Source organism: Entelurus aequoreus, linkage group LG02, assembly GCF_033978785.1.
Source record: "Entelurus aequoreus isolate RoL-2023_Sb linkage group LG02, RoL_Eaeq_v1.1, whole genome shotgun sequence".
Taxonomy (NCBI): Eukaryota; Metazoa; Chordata; class Actinopteri; order Syngnathiformes; family Syngnathidae; genus Entelurus; species Entelurus aequoreus.
In genome coordinates this window covers 49,337,391-49,354,890 of record NC_084732.1, presented here as the reverse complement: position 1 = coordinate 49,354,890, position 17,500 = coordinate 49,337,391, and the positions used below count along the sequence as shown (strand labels likewise).

At 40.3% G+C, this 17,500-nt stretch overlaps 3 protein-coding genes across 5 annotated transcripts in view; 1 reads left to right on the top strand and 2 right to left on the bottom strand.

The window, feature by feature from the left end:
• LOC133635295 (golgin subfamily A member 6-like protein 22) overlaps positions 1-36 on the top strand; it is a 24,495-nt gene extending 24,459 nt beyond the window's left edge. The window contains exon 2 of the mRNA XM_062028359.1: positions 1-36. This exon is cut by the window's left edge and continues 2,814 nt beyond it. The gene's annotated coding sequence lies outside the window, so the exon portion shown is untranslated.
• vat1l (vesicle amine transport 1-like) overlaps positions 1-17,500 on the bottom strand; it is a 91,402-nt gene that overhangs the window by 14,275 nt on the left and 59,627 nt on the right. The window contains exon 9 of one of the 3 annotated variants that reach the window (XM_062028371.1): positions 17,476-17,500. This exon is cut by the window's right edge and continues 527 nt beyond it. The exons of the other annotated variants lie outside the window; for them this stretch is intronic. The gene's annotated coding sequence lies outside the window, so the exon portion shown is untranslated. Of the gene's footprint in view, positions 1-17,475 lie in introns of those variants that run through there. 3 annotated transcript variants of the gene reach the window in all.
• Positions 1-17,500, bottom strand: part of clec3a (C-type lectin domain family 3, member A) — a 33,436-nt gene that overhangs the window by 15,480 nt on the left and 456 nt on the right. The window lies entirely within an intron of this gene.

Below are 17,500 nucleotides of genomic sequence, written 5' to 3'. Positions count from 1 at the left end.
TAATGTAGGTAAATAGAGGTACGGGAATAAAGATGCTGACTGGAAAGTAACACGTTCGTGTTGGTTATTACTACACACCCAGCATAACAAGTGGCGACGAGGATAAATAAATAAAATAATGGCTTTACTCGGTTTACAACCGCCCTCTGCGTTCCTGGAGTGCCCGGGAGAGCCGAAGATTACGTTCGAGGATTGGAGGAAGCTATTAGACAACTACTTGCTAGCAATCGGAGGTAAATAATTTTCCGCTGCTACTCACTCATAGATCTAGCCCTCATTGGGCTAGATCTATGTGAAGACCTCAACATAGAGATTAAAGGAGGAAAGTTGGTGGAACCAACAGTGGACTGTGCAATGCTTTCACAGTTACCAAAGCTCCCTGAAACTACAACCACTTTGGACATTGGACATGTCAAAGGCTTTGTGCATAAGGTGCAGATACGCACAGATGTTAAACCAGTGCAACAAAAACTCAGACGCCTGCCGCTTTCAGTACGTGATGCCGTCACGGCAGAGCTGAATGAACTGAAAAAGCAGGGAATCATAGAGGGAGTTGATTCATCCAAATGGGTTTCCCCTATTGTAGTCACTAGGAGGAAGAACGGGAAAATCCGCATGTGTGTGGAACCTAACAAGGTAGTGGTCCCTGACAGCCATCCATTACCACTACACAACTACTCAAGTTGAAAAACTTATTCAGGTGTTACCATTTAGTGGTCAATTGTACGGAATATGTACTTCACTGTGCAACCTACTAATAAAAGAATCAATCAATCAAACCACTGATCGAGGACGTACTAGCTGAGCTGCGTGGGTCAAAGATGTACTCTACCTTGGATTTGAAAAGCGCCTACCATCAACTGGAACTGCATGAGGGGAGCAGAGGTCTCACTGCTTTCATTACACATGAAGGATTGTACAGATACCGCAGAGTTCCTTATGGACTAAGTTCAGCCCCTGCAGCATTCCAGAAAATGATGACAAAATACTCAGTGGATTAAAGGGGGTTAAGTGTTAACTAGATGATGTCATAATCTATGGGCCCTCACAGGAAGAACATGATGCTAACCTGAAAGCTGTAATGAACCGTATTCAGGAAGCGGGTCTGCAGCTCAACAAGGAAAAATGCCTCTTCAGTCAGACTACACCAGACCTGGGCATTCTGCGGCCCGCGGGCCGCATCCGGCCCTTTGTGCGTCCCTGTCCGGCCCGCGTGAGGCCAATTATAAATTACAAAATACATTTTAAAAAGTATCTATGTCGAGTGTGCAATACAACGGTGCTGCTTTTGTTTTGAAAATCGTTATTTGTATTACTTCCGTTGTGAGTGAATGTGAACAGCTGCAATCATTAATTACAAAATAAAGTTGAAAAAACATCTATGTCGTGCGCGCAATACAACTGTGCTGCTTTTATTTTGAAAAGTATTATTTATGGGCGTGTGTCCGTGTGTAACCTGCGAGTGAAGGTGCACATGCAGCGACAAGTGATGCACGGTTTACACCCGAGACGCTAAAAAGAGAAAAGTTGATGAAGAATGGCGTGTTTCCAACAAGACATGGACTGCCATGCAACGTTCCCTCTAAGGTGCGTGCCTGCGCAATTGCGCACTGCTCAAGCGTCTGCTGCGCGCAGCAAATATATGCTGCGCGCAGCAAATATATGCCGCGCACAGCAAATATATGCCGCGCACCAAATCAAATCCCATCTGAATTCTAAACAAAATAAACATATTTATTCTATGTAATTTTGCAATGCAACTTTGAGTGACAGTGACAACAAGCGGACCTAACGGTGTTCGTCAACACCGTTCAATTGAACACCGTTCAATTATTGTAACGTCTATCGAGATGCTTCGAGGCCAGGAATTATATCGATCACTTTATTGAGCAAAACTGTTTATATTCGGCCATAACCACACCAAAAACATAAGTAAAACACTTCTATCTCGAAAAACTAGTCATTTTCTGCCGTACAAACCAGGCCAAAACCAACTTGTCATCTGTCACCAACACGCATAGCACTAAACCACTGGTGCGTTTATGGCCACACAAAAAGTCGGACAACTCAAACACCACACAAAGTTACACTATGACTCCTCAGTCATACGTGTGCTTATTTTACTGTCATTTATTATTAATGTTAATTTATTTATATTAGTCATGGAATGCTGTTACACACACTATGTTGAAGTATTACCATTATTATTAATTATTATTATTATTATTATTATTATTTATCTTACGGTATATATCAAAAATAATATTGAGCAAAATTTAATTGAAATATTGTCGATGTGGCCCTCCAGCAGTGCTCGGGTTGCTCATGCGGCTCCCGGTAAAAATTAATTGCCCACCCCTGGACTACACTGACATTCCTGGGCCACAGACTCTCACCTGAAGGCTTATAGCCAAGCGATGGCCATGTGACTGCAATCCTGAATGCGCCTGCTCCCACCGATGCAGCCACCCTGCGCTCATTCCTGGGTTTAAGTGCATGGTATAGCAAATTTATACCTAACTATGCCAGCCTGGTTGAGCCAATGAGAGCTCTGTTGCGGAAGAATACGATATTCAAGTGGAATGATGCAGCACAAAAGAGCTTTGATAAAGTCAAAAACATGGTTGTCAACCGCCCAGCACTGACAATGTGTGTGGTCTCAACTGATGCTTCTGATTATGGACTTGGAGTTGTTTTGACACAGGTGAATGAGGCAGGAAAGGAATACACAATCGCTTTCGCCTCCCGCAGTTGATCAGATGCTGAAAGAAAGTACTCGATAGTCGAAAAAGAGGCTCTCCCATGCGTCTGGGCTGCTGAAAAGAGGCGTGTGTGGCTTTGGGGAAGGAAGTTCCTGTTACGCACCGACCAAGCTCTAACTACACTCCTGACTACCAAGGGAAATAATTGAGCTGGACTTCGGGTTGCCCGGTGGTCTGCTCGCTTAATGGAGTTTGACTATGAGGTCCAGTACAGAGCTGGAACACTGAACAGCATCGCCGACTGCTTATCCAGACTGCCACTTCCTGCGACAGACAAGGATTGTGCTGAGACAGTGGAGTCAGTCGCAACAATACTGGACGACATTCAAGCAGTCACTCAGGCGGACTTCAAAGCGGAGAGTAACTTGTGCCCTGTGCTGACCAAACTTCGCGCACAGCAACAAAAGCCTTGGCCAAGACAAAAAAAGTGCTTGACCATGACCTACAGCCATACCACCTGATATGTGACGAACTGGCAATTTTGGAGGACTGCGTGGTCAGAGGCACTCACCGTCTCGTGGTTCCAGGGTCACTACAGAAAAGGCTTATAGACATTGCACATGAGACTCATCAGGACATTGTCAGAACAAAACAATGCCCCAGAGAACTATACTGGTGGCCTAAAATGGACGCCCAAGTTGAATCACTCATCAAAGACTGTACTACATGCAGACAAAATGACAAGTCAGTTACTACCTACAATGCCCTACTCCAACCTGTGCCTTTGCCTGATGCCGCATGGGAAAAAGTGTCAATTGACATTGTTGGTCCTTTTGAATCTGCACCAAGAGACTGCAGATATGCTGTAACGCTTGTGGACTACTTCAGCAAATGGCCGGAAGTAGCTTTTGTGGCACAGATTGATACTGCAACAATCATCCAGTTCCTTATAGCAACCTTTTCACAGGAAGGTAATCCAAAAGAGTTAGTGAGTGACAAAGGTACTCAGTTCACATCAGCTGAATTCGAAAATTTCCTAAAACAAAGAGGAATCGTGCACCTGAAATCATCTCTATATTATCCCCGTGCAAATGGAGAAGTTGATAGGTTCAACAGAGTGCTCAAAGACTGCCTCCAGACTGCATCTATCCAAGGGACACCCTGGAAGCCATTCACAAGGTCCTTTCTTATGGATTACAGAGCTACTCCACACTCAACTACTGGAGTGAGCCCCTCACAGCTGCTTCAGGGAGGACAAATGAGAACAAAACTCCAAATCATGTAAATGACTCCTGTCCATGTAAATTAAAATGTGGTGCGTGAACGAATTAAAAAGAAACAGGAATACGCAAAACAGTACACAGACAGGAAGAGGAGTGCAAAGAACACATCCTTCAACCCTGGTGATCAGGTCAGGATTCGGAAGCCATGGAAGGTAAAGAAAGGAGAACAAAAGTTCACAAAGCCAAGAACTGTGGTGCAGAAAAAAAGCCAATACACCTACCTGTTGGATCATGGTAGAGTCTGGAATGCATCACACCTTTCTGTATTACCACAAGTGACCACTATGGACAATGACACTGTACAGACCGAACCTGAACAAGAGACACGTGAACAGTAGACCTGAGAGGTGTAGGCAACCGCCTAACTGGACTAAAGACTATGTCATGTACTAAAGAAGTTGCATAAACATGCATTTTGTTAGTTGTTAAGGAAAAGAAAAGAATGCATGCCTGAAAATGTTTGGTATGCTGCTGTAATGGTTGATTGGTTGTCATTGTATTACTTTCAAAATATTATATGCATGGTGTTACTTGAATCCAATTACAAAAGCAATTGTAAGTTTTGTTATGAAGGAATTCGCCTTTATTGAAAGGGTGAGATGTTGTGTTCACTACTGCATTGAATTAAAGGCCTACTGAAACCCACTACTACCGACCACGCAGTCTGATAGTTTATACATCAATGATGAAATCTTAACATTGCAACACATGCCAATACGGCCGGGTTAACTTATAAAGTGCAATTTTAAATTTCCCACGAAACTTCCGGTTGAAAACGTCTATGTATGATGACGTTTGCGCGTGACGTCGATGGTTGAAACGGAAGTATTCGTACACATTGTATCTCAATACAAACAGCTCTGTTTTCATCGCAAAATTCCACAGTATTCTGGACATCTGTGTTGGTGAATCTTTTGCAATTTGTTTAATGAACAATGGAGACTGCAAAGAAGAAAGCTGTAGGTGGGATTGGTGTATTAGCGGCTGGCTGCAGCAACACAACCAGGAGGACTTTGAGTTGGATAGCAGACGCGCTATCCGACGCTAGCCGCCGACCGCATCGATGATCGGGTGAAGTCCTTCGTCGCGCCGTCGATCGCTGGAACGCAGGTGAGCACGGGTGTTGATGAGCAGATGAGGGCTGGCGTAGGTGGAGCGCTAATGTTTTTATCATAGCTCTGACGAGGTCCCGTAGCTAAGTTAGCTTCAATGGCATCGTTAGCAACAGCATTGCTAGGCTTCGACAGGCGGCACAGTATTAACCGTGAGGTTACAGGTCCAGTGTTTGGTTCGGTGTCTCCTGATAGTAATATTGTTGATCTTCTGTTATCCTTCCAGTGAGGGGCTTATTTCTTTTGTTTCTATCTGCATTTAAGCATGATGCTATCACGTTAGCTCTGTAGCTAAAGTGCTTCACGGATGTATTGTCGTGGAGATAAAAGTCACTGTGAATGTCCATTTCGCGTTCTCGATTCTCATTTTCAAGAGGATATAGTATCCGAGGTGGTTTAAAATACCAATCTGTGATCCACAATAGAAAAAGGAGAAAGTGTGGAATCCAATGAGCCCTTGTACCTAAGTTACGGTCAGAGCGAAAAAAGATACGTCCTGCACTGCACTCTAGTCCTTCACTCTCACGTTCCTCATCCACGAATCTTTCATCCTCGCTCAAATTAATGGGGTAATCGTCGCTTTCTCAGTCCGAATCGCTCTCGCTGCTGGTGTAAACAATGGGGAAATGTGAGGAGCCCTTCAACCTGCGACGTCACACTACTTCCTGTACAGGCAAGGCTTTTTTTTATCAGCGACCAAAAGTTGCGAACTTTATCGTCGATGTTCTCTACTAAATCCTTTCAGCAAAAATATGGCAATATTGCAAAATGATCAAGTATGACACAGAATGGATCTGCTATCCCCGTTTAAATAAAACAATAATATCTTTATCTTTAATAAGCAAGATGGCTGCGATCAGAAGTCTCTGAGACGAGAGCTCGGCCAATCATCCCAAAATGAGCCGATTAAACGCCTGAAACTATGTGCCTCTAAATAAATACAAGGCTGGAACCTCACGCTGAAGAAACTATTTCAGATTTGGAATCATATATTGATTCATTCTATTATAACATGACGACAAAGAAGCGTGGGAGACGCCAGCTGAGTCACTCACGTGAGTCTGATGATATCACGAAGGACTTAAAAGATATAAATAAACATTGATTGATGGATTGATATCAGAAGCTCCATTGCAAAAATCAATGAGAAATTACAAAACCTCGACTTATTGAAGAAACTATCCGAGGAGGTGGAGGAGCTTAAACAATCTATGGACTTTCAAAGTGCACTTGTGGACGTGCTCAAGCAGGAAAATGCTACGCTACGAGCAGAAGTGAACAGCCTCAGACAGCAAACTTATGACATCGAAAATACAAATATTAAAGTCACGCAAGATATTTTGAATTTGCAATGTAGGAGTATGCGGAACAATATCATCATTCACGGAGTTCCGGAGGAAACGTGGGAAACTCACCACAAAACGGAGGAGTTGGTCCAAACTTTTTTAACATCCTAGCTCAAGATGGAGGGCGCAACAGCGAGGAACATCGGCTTTAGACGTGTTCATCGTATGGGTGAGGGCCGACATCCGGGCAACTGAGCTACATACGGGTTCTTCGAGCCATAGCAACCAGACTGGCGTTGAAAACAAACCGTTGCCATTACTCTTTAACCTGTCGACCTACGCTGGTTAAACCCGTCATTCTGCCTCCAAAATGTCGAAAAACTGTGTTGTTTTTGGTTGTGCTAACCACAACTGGAAACAGGGAAAACAAAGGTTGTATTTTGTTCTGCCAAAGCGTGATAAAAGCCCACAGAGACGAGACAAATGGCTCGCAGCTTTACACCGGGAAAACGAGGACGGTTCTCACTGGAGTCCCCCAAAGTCCCGGGTCGTGTGTTCGGATCACTTCGTTTCTGGTAAATAGAAGGAACAAAAATCCACCTTAACCACAACTTGGCTATACGTCCGTGCTAATGTTGTACTTGTTGAATTTGTACCTTATAACGTTCGACAGCTGAAGTTGTTGTTGTACAAAAATAACATGCGGTATATACTATATAGTCTATAGCCTAGCTAACTATTTTCGAAAACTGGACATCGAGAGGATACCAAAGGCAGCGTTAAGATGGACACCACCGGGAAAACGTAAGCCAGGGCGGCCAAAGAACACCTGGCGAAGAACAGTTGAAGGGGAGCTGAAAGAGATGAAGCTTACATGGGGCGAGGCACAGAGACGAGCACAGCAGCGAAATGAATGGCGTCGAGTCGTCGAAGCCTTATTTCCCATCCGGGAAGAAGAAGATTAAGTTAAGTAAGTAATATACTATAGTCTATAGCAGGGGTGGGCAATTAATTTTTACCGGGGGCCGCATGAGCAACCCGAGCACTGCTGGAGGGCCACATCGACAATATTTCAATTAAATTTTGCTCAATATTATTTTTGATATATACCGTAAGATAAATAATAATAATAATTAATAATAATAGTAATACTTCAACATAGTGTGTGTAACAGCATTCCATGACTAATATAAATAAATTAACATTAATAATAAATGACAGTAAAATAAGCACACGTATGACTGAGGAGTCATAGTGTAACTTTGTGTGGTGTTTGAGTTGTCCGACTTTTTGTGTGGCCATAAACGCACCAGTGGTTTAGTGCTATGCGTGTTGGTGACAGATGACAAGTTGGTTTTGGCCTGGTTTGTACGGCAGAAAATGACTAGTTTTTCGAGATAGAAGTGTTTTACTTATGTTTTTGGTGTGGTTCTGGCCGAATATAAACAGTTTTGCTCAATAAAGTGATCGATATAATTCCTGGCCTCGAAGCATCTCGATAGACATTACAATAATTGAACAGTGTTCAATTGAACGGTGTTGACGAACACCGTTAGGGCCGCTTGTTGTCACTGTCACTCAAAGTTGCATTGCAAAATTACATAGAATAAATATGTTTATTTTGTTTAGAATTCAGATGGGATTTGATTTGGTGCGCGGCATATATTTGCTGCGCGCAGCAGACGCTTGAGCAGTGCGCAATTGCGCAGGCACGCACCTTAGAGGGAACGTTGCATGGCAGTCCATGTCTTGTTGGAAACACGCCATTCTTCATCAACTTTTCTCTTTTTAGCGTCTCGGGTGTAAACCGTGCATCACTTGTCGCTGCATGTGCACCTTCACTCGCAGGTTACACACGGACACACGCCCATAAATAATACTTTTCAAAATAAAAGCAGCACAGTTGTATTGCGCGCACGACATAGATGTTTTTTCAACTTTATTTTGTAATTAATGATTGCAGCTGTTCACATTCACTCACAATCACGCACACGCATACGTCCACACGGAAGTAATACAAATAACGATTTTCAAAACAAAAGCAGCACCGTTGTATTGCACACTCGACATAGATACTTTTTAAAATGTATTTTGTAATTTATAATTGGCCTCACGCGGGCCGGACAGGGACGCACAAAGGGCCGGATGCGGCCCGCGGGCCGCAGAATGCCCAGGTCTGGTCTATAGCCTAGCTAGCTATTTTCGAAAACCAGTTTCGTTTAAATTTGCACTTAACAGTTGGGTTTTTAAAAACCAATAAACCCTATAATTTTCATGTTGCCATTTAATCAACTTTTCAAGACAGTCGCAAAATGCTGTCTGCAAGACTTTTCAATACAAAGACATATATTTTGTACATTATTCGCCTGCTGTACTGCGCCTTCATAAGGCTACAACTTACAAGGACCGGGCTACTAGGGGTCAGTCTGCTTTCTTTTGGGGTTTTTTGCCGGACATTCCAGTATTATTTACCCGTAATTGTTACGGCTCAGACTCCTGCCAACGCCTCTCTTCCGTCTGTGCGCTCCAGTGAGCGCACCTCGGGACACGCCCACGGGTGCGCACAGCCAGGAGCGCGCCGTGCGGGTCTCCGCCCCGCGGCAGCCGCCAGCTGCAAACGATCACCGGCATTCTGCACACCTGCACTTAATGAAGGACCTGCCTTCATAAGCTCGCAGAACCTGCCAGGCGGCGCCGGAGTATAGTCTTCTTTACCCTTCGCTTCCCGTGTTCCCCTGTGATCCCTCGTTGTTCCCCTTGCCCCCCCCGGACTGCCTTTTAGATTCTCGACCTCCCGCTTGGACTTTCTTCTGACGCTTCTCTCTCGCCCGGATCACCTGCCTGCCCCATGGACTGCCCGTTTGCTCTCGTCAACACTTTGGTAACACACTTCAGTTAAATTACACACATAGTATTACTTCACACTCTTGTATTTTGGTCACACACTTCATTCTATAGTTTAGTTGTATTGTTGATATTATTAATATATATATATATATATATATATATATATATATATATATATATATATATATATATATATATATATATATATATATATTTATTATATATATAATAAATTAGTGAACCTTACTGCCATCTAGTGTCTGTCGCCGTCACCTCCCCTTAGTAACATAACAGTAATCTTGGTATTACTTTCCTTATTAGGTTATTTTGCCACCTCCCCCTTCTCTGTTTAAACTCTCCTTTGTTGTACTTAAACAATACATGTAGCCCTCAAATCTCTCAATATTGTATACACTAACACTTGATCTTGTTGTTGATAACTTCCGCGTCTCTTTCTTAGTAGCGCGCAGGCTAAGCTAACTGTAAAAGGTGCAAATGAACAGGTGAAACAAAGAAAAATTCTGAAGCATCCAAACAATCTTTCTACTGATATTGCTTTTCTACAGGAAACCCATTTGAAAACTGAACATTTAAAATATCTGAAAAAAGGATGGGTTGGTGAGATAGTTGGTGTTGGACTATCCTCTAAAAGATCTGGTGTTGCTATAATGTTTAACAAAAAGATTAACTATATTATAAATAGTGTATTTTTAGATCCAGAGGGTAGATATATGATTATTAACTGCCATATAGATAATAACAATATCACACTGGTAAACTTATATGCACCCAGTGATGATAAACCTTCTTTCTTTGGTGACATGGAGCTCAAATTGGCAGATTATGTTGATTCTGATATTATTATGGGTGGAGATCTAAATTTAACAATAAATCCAAATATTGATAAAACTGGTAAGATCATTAAACCCAAGAAATCTGTTTTTTCTCTTCTGAAAATAATGCAAACTCTTAACCTAATAGATATTTGGAGAACCTTAAATCCATATGAGAAGGATTTCACTTTTTATTCAAACAGACATCAGTCATTTTCAAGAATTGATATGTTCTTTGTTCCTAAGGCAATTGTAAAAAATGTGCAGGCTAAAATTCACCCAATAATTATTTCTGATCATAGTCCAATTCAAATCGACGTAAGCTTTCCTCCTGTCGCTTTCCAATTCAAACAATGGAAAATTAATATTTCTTTATTGGATAGTGAGGAAAATAAATTACGAATTAAAGAATTTATTTCAGATTTTATTAAAAAATAACCAGGATTCTGTCTCTGACATTTCCACAATATGGGAAGCACTTAAATGTTGTGTAAGAGGAGAACTTATTAGGATTGCAAGCTTTAAGAATAAAAAACAAGGTGCTGAAGAAAATGAATTATTGAATGGAATCAAACAATTGCAGGACACATTGTCCAAACAGTATAATCAGGAAACATGGATCAAACTTTGCAAACAAAGAATGGAATATGATAATATAATAAAGCAAAAGGTTGAATGTAAAATTAATAGGGCAAAATTAAAGTTTCATGAATTCGGCGAGCAAGCTGGAAAGCTCCTTGCGTTAAGATTAAAGAAGCAGATGACTAGAAATCATATATCTAATATTAAACTTTCAGATGGTAGTATTACTGTTGATCCCAAGCAAATCAATGAAACGTTTAGAACATTTTATACAAATTTATATAAGCCTGAGAAAGATTGTAGCATAGAAGCTATGCAATCATATTTAGACGCAATACAACTGCCATCCTTATCAGAGCATGACATAAAATTTCTGGAGGAACCTATACAATTAATGGAAATTGAAAAAGCTATAAATTCATTTGCAAAAAATAAATCTCCTGGCCCTGATGGCTACAATACAGAATTTTATCAAATATTCAGTGAAGATTTGTCTCCTCTATTATTACAAATGTACCAATCTTCATTTAATAAACAATTGTTTTCTCCAACCTTCAATTTTTCTCATATCTCATTGATACATAAAAAGGATAAAGACCCATTGAATTGCAGTAATTATCGTCCTTTATCCCTAGCCAATATGGACAATAAAATATTGGCAAAAATCTTAGCCACACGATTATCAAATGTAATAGGAAAATTAATTCATACTGACCAAACTGGCTTCATGGTAGGTCTACAATCTTCAGACAATACAAGGAAATTGTTCAATGTTATCTACTATGCTAGAAGTCTCCCTTATCCCACAGCAGTATGTACTGTTGATGCGGAGAAGGCTTTCGACCGCATAAACTGGTCATTTATGTTTTGCACATTATGTACATTTGGATTTGGAGATAATTTTATACAATGGATTAAGATGCTTTATACAAGACCCATGGCATCAGTCAAAACCAATAATCATATTTCAGAACCTTTTTCGTTAAAAAGAGGAGTAAAACAGGGATGTCCTGCATCTGGATTATTATTTAATTTGGTTATTGAACCCTTAGCTGCAAAAATAAGAAGTGAAAATAATATTCATGGTATAAAAATTGGCTCTCAGTATAATAAGCTGTCGATGTATTGTGACGACATAATTCTCTACCTGTCACATGTTAACTCCTCTCTTCACTATATCAATAATGTCATTACTGAATATGGCTGTTTATCAGGGTATAAAGTCAATTGGGACAAATGTGAAATATTACCACTTAATAAACACTGCAAGAAATCACAAGTTCAGAACTCCAAAATTAAATGGAAAGAGGCAGAAATCATATATCTAGGACTACATATTACACCAAACCTTTATGCAAGTAGAGATCTAAATCTTAAACATTTAAAAAATAAGATAGAATCCAAAATGGAACGCTGGTCACGTCTCCAAATATCACTTTGGGGTCGTGTGAACATAGTAAAAATGAGTATACTGCCAGCAGTTAATTATATACTGAAAATGATGCCTGTCCTAATTAATAAAAGTTGGTTTAAGAAAATACATACAATGATATCACATTTTATATGGTGTGGAAAGAAGGCCAGATGCTCACACTTAAGGCTGTCTTGTACACAAGATAAAGGAGGACTACAATTACCAAACTTATTACATTATTATATCTCCTTCGGTTGTGAACAAGCAAGCCACTTATTTCATTCTTCTGCAGATAAAGATTGGATCAACATAGAAAAAAATATGTTAATGAATTCGGACATTGATGTGGGGAGCTTATATTATATTAAAAAAATACCTAATGAATTGAGGCAGAGCCCAATAGAAGCCACCTTTAACATTCTAAAACTGTGCCAGAAAATACTAGGAATCAACCCAATGACATCTGTAAATCAACCGCTTTGGTACAATCCTAATATCATAATTAATAAAAATGTGGTTAAATGGACAACATGGAAAGACAGAGGTATTACTTAACCTCATCATATTATTAATAAAAACTCTTTTAAACTGTTCAATGATTTAGTTGAACAATATAATGTACCCAGAAATCATTTTTTAAATTTTATCTCATTAAAACACGCTGTAAATAAATGCATATCCTCTGAAAGTATGTCTTTAAATAACCATGAACTGAAAGATGCACTTTTTAATCAAGATACAATTAAGAAATTAATTAAACTATTTTATGAAATAATAAATGAACACCACACTAGAAATGCAAATGATGCATGTGTTCGGAAATGGATGTTGGACTTAAACATTTTCGATGAAAGAGACATATCATGGAATGATATTTGGAAAAATGCCAATAAGCCCTTTAGAAGCATTAAAGATAAACTGACTCAATTTAAGATATTGAATAGATTGTATTTTACATCTTCTCAGCTGTTTAAAATTGGTGTAGTAGATAGCAAGTTATGTATGAAGTGTCGGGCAGCTGAGGGAACTCTTGTTCATTTATTGTGGGAATGTCAGAGAATAAAAGAGTTATGGTTGAAAACAACAAAAGAAGCAATCACATTCCTTAATATAAACATCCCAATGACACTGCAAACTTGTATTCTTGGGGATCTCCATCAATTTAGTAACATGTCATCAAAGAGTAAAAATGCTTTTCTTTCAATATGCATAATAACAAAAAGGGTAATATTTAAAAAATGGATAGCTGTTGATAGTCCAACTCATACTGACTGGTATACACAAGCTATGGAGATGATATCAGTAGAACAAACTGCATTTAGTTTAGATAATAATGAGTCATATATTGGAATATGGGATCCATTATTTAAATTTGTTTCAACTATTAAATGAACCAAAATATGACTTATTATATCTTTGTGGAAAATATTGGACACAGTGTGTTGTCAAGCTTGTGAGATGTGATGCAGGTGTGGGGCACTGTGACACTATTGTTCATTTCTATTTTTTTAATTATTTTTTATTAAAGGCCTACTGAAATGAATTGTTTTTATTTAAACGGGGATAGCAAATCTATTCTATGTGTCATACTTGATCATTTCGTGATATTGCCATATTTTTGCTGAAAGGATTTAGTATAGAACAACGACGATAAAGATTGCAACTTTTGGTATCTGATAAAAAAAAGGCTTGCCCCTACCGGAAGTAGCGTGACGTAGTCAGTTGAACATATATGCAAAGTTCCCTATTGTTTACAATGATGGCGACAATTTCCCCATTAATTTGAGCGAGGATGAAAGATTTGTGGATGAGTAAAGTGCAAGTGAAGGACTAGTGGGGAGTTGAAGCTATTCAGATAGGGAAGATGCTGTGAGAGCCGGGGGTGACCCGATATTCAGCTGGGAATGACTACAACAGTAAATAAACAAGACATATATATACTCTATTAGCCACAACACAACCAGGCTTATATTTAATATGCCACAAATTAATCCTGCATAAAAACACTTGCGTGTTTGTTACGCTAGCTCCTAGCTCCTCTGCTAGCTCCTAGCTCCATAGAACACGCCAATACAATTCAAACACCTGATCAACACACACAATCACTCAGCCCAAAAGACCGTTCACCTAACCCAAGGTTCATAAAGCTTATATATTTTTAAAAAGTTACGTACGTGACGCGCACATACGGTCAAGCTATCAAATGTTTAGCAGCCAAGGCTGCATACTCACGGTACCTGATATTCAGCTGGGAATGACTACAACAGTAAATAAACACAAGACATATATATACTCTATTAGCCACAACACAACCAGGCTTATATTTAATATGCCACAAATTAATCCTGCATAAAAACACCTGCGTGTTTGTTACGCTAGCTCCTAGCTCCTCTGCTAGCTCCTAGCTCCATAGAACACGCCAATACAATTCAAACACCTGATCAACACACACAATCACTCAGCCCAAAAGACTGTTCACCTAACCCAAGGTTCATTAAGCTTATATATTTTTAAAAAGTTACGTACGTGACGCGCACATACGGTCAAGCTATCAAATGTAAAGCAGCCAAGGCTGCATACTCACGGTACCTGATATTCAGCTGGGAATGACTACAACAGTAAATAAACACAAGACATATATATACTCTATTAGCCACAACACAACCAGGCTTATATTTAATATGCCACAAATTAATCCTGCATAAAAACACCTGCGTGTTTGTTATGCTAGCTCCTAGCTCCTATGCTAGCTCTTAGCTCCATAGAACACGCCAATACAATTCAAACACCTGATCAACACACACAATCACTCAGCCCAAAAGACCGTTCACCTAACCCAAGGTTCATAAAGCTTATATATTTAAAAAAAGTTACGTACATATGCAAAAAAAAGTTGCGCACATACGGTCAAGCGATCAAATGTTTAGAAGCCAAAGCTGCATACTCACGGTAGCACGTCTGCGTCTTTGTCATCCAAATCAAAGTAATCCTGGTAAGAGTCTGTGTTGTCCCAGTTCTCTACAGGCGTCTGTGTATCGAAGTCAAAAGTCCTCCTGGTTAGAGTCTCTGTTATCCGAGTTCTTCCATCTTGACTGCATCTTTCGGGAATGTAAACAAAGAAGCGCCGGCTGTGTACTGTTGTTGCTGACTACGTTCGAAAAATACGTCCATTTCGCACCGACAACTTTCTTCTTTGCTTGCTCAGCTTCCTTTTCCATAATGCAATGAACATGATTGGAACAGATTCACGAACACAGATGTCCAGAATACTGTGGAATTATGAAATGAAAACAGAGCTTTTTTGTATTGTATTCAATGGGGAAGGCTTACCTCTGTTCCCCGGGCTACGTCACGCGCATACGTCATCCTCAGAGGCGTTTCGAACCGGAAGTTTAGCGGCAAATTTAAAATGTCACTTTATAAGTTAACCCGGCCGTATTGGCATGTGTTATAATGTTAAGATTTCATCATTGATATATAAACTATCAGACTGCGTGGTCGGTAGTAGTGGGTTTCAGTAGGCCTTTAATGTTTTTAATGATAATATCAATGAGGGTTTTTTTTTTTAATCACTGCTATTTTGAAATTATTACTAATATTGATGCTGTTGTCGATAATGTTCATTTTTGTTTCATTACATTTGTATTGTTCCGTGTCATGTTTGTGTGTCCTCAATTGCTCTCAATTGCTCTGTTTGTTGTTATTCCTAACATTGGTGGGACGGGTTTGGTTTTGGAATTGGATTGCATTGTTGTGGTATTGTTGTGTATTGTTTTGTTGATTGATTAATAAAAATAATAAAAAAAAAAAAAGAGGATATAGTATCCGAGGTGGTTTAAAATACAAATCCGTGATCCACAATAGAAAAAGGAGAAAGTGTGGAATCCAATGAGCCCTTGTACCTAAGTTACGGTCAGAGCGAAAAAAGATACGTCCTGCACTGCACTCTAGCCCTTCACTCTCACGTTCCTCATCCACGAATCTTTCATCCTCGCTCAAATTAATGGGGTAATCGTCCCTTTTTCAGTCCGAATCGCTCTCGCTGCTGGTGTAAACAATGGGGAAATGTGAGGAGCCCTTCAACCTGCGACGTCACGCTACTTCCTGTATAGGCAAGGCTTTGTTTATCAGCGACCAAAAGTTGCGAACTTTATCGTCGATGTTCTCTACTAAATCCTTTCAGCAAAAATATGGCAATATTGCAAAATGATCAAGTATGACACAGAATGGATCTGCTATCCCCGTTTAAATAAAACAATTTCATTTCAGTAGGCCTTTAACCATACAGTTATTTCAGTTGCATTGTACAGCCTCTAGGTGGCGTAGTGAGTCAGAGGGAGGAGATGCGGCGAGGTGAGGGGAGAAGAAGAATGTAATGTAGGTAAATACAGGTACGGGAATAAAGATGCTGACTGGAAAGTAACGCGTTCGTGTTGGTTATTACTACACACCCATCATAACAGAAAATGAAGAGGAAGAGAAGACCGGGGGCACAGGTGTACGTGGCCGTCTTCATTTCCCGCTCCCTCAAAAGGGGGGGAGTAGGCTCAGCCGGTCGGAGTCCCGGCTTGCATCTGGCGGTGGAGGTCTGTGGGGAGGTGTGGCCGGCAGACCAACAGCGAGGCGGGGTACGCTGGGGTCGACTCCGTGATGGCGGCGAGGAGGCGTGACCGGCGGACCAGCAGCGAGGCGGGGCGCGCCGGGATCGGCTCCGAAATAAACGTCAGGTGCATGGATCGCCCAGCTGGGCACAATTCTATAATCCTCTGTTACTGAATAAAAGGGTAGCAGAAGAGGAGGACGGGGCAGGAGAAGCAGAGGCGAAACCAACACGTGCAGAGCGAGAGCGACGGAGACGGAGAGCAAAAGACAGACGACGACGTGGTGCTGAAAAGCAGATGGTGGTGCGAGCAGAGCAAGGTGGAGCTGAAAAGCGACCCGACCGACAGTGCCTTATTTAAAGAATAAAGCAAAGTCACAAATCTGCTCAACGTCATGTCAATCCTTGGTGGTCAGTGGAACCCGGACAGAGAGAGTCTGTCATATACGTCACTGCAAAAATCAGTGAGGCGACTGACTGGTGTGCTCGCTGGCAGATTCCACTTACTGTATACACCCTGACGAGGACTTTAGATCAAACTGCTGCTAGGTTTTGAGCAAATAAATTAAGTGCATTCAATTAAAACCTAAAAAAAAGTTCTTCTTGCATTTGTGTCCAAACATTTTTGAAGTTAATAAAAATTATGCAAGTAAGTAATAAGCTGTGATTAATAAGGATTAATCCATATTAAAAGTGTGATTAATTTGATTAAAATATGTAATCATATGACAGCACTAAAATAAATTTAAAACATTTTAGCAAGAGTTGTGAAATAAAATATATATTTTTTCATATTATATGAATAAATATCTCTTTTGTTGGGTTCTTCACGGTTAGCCTG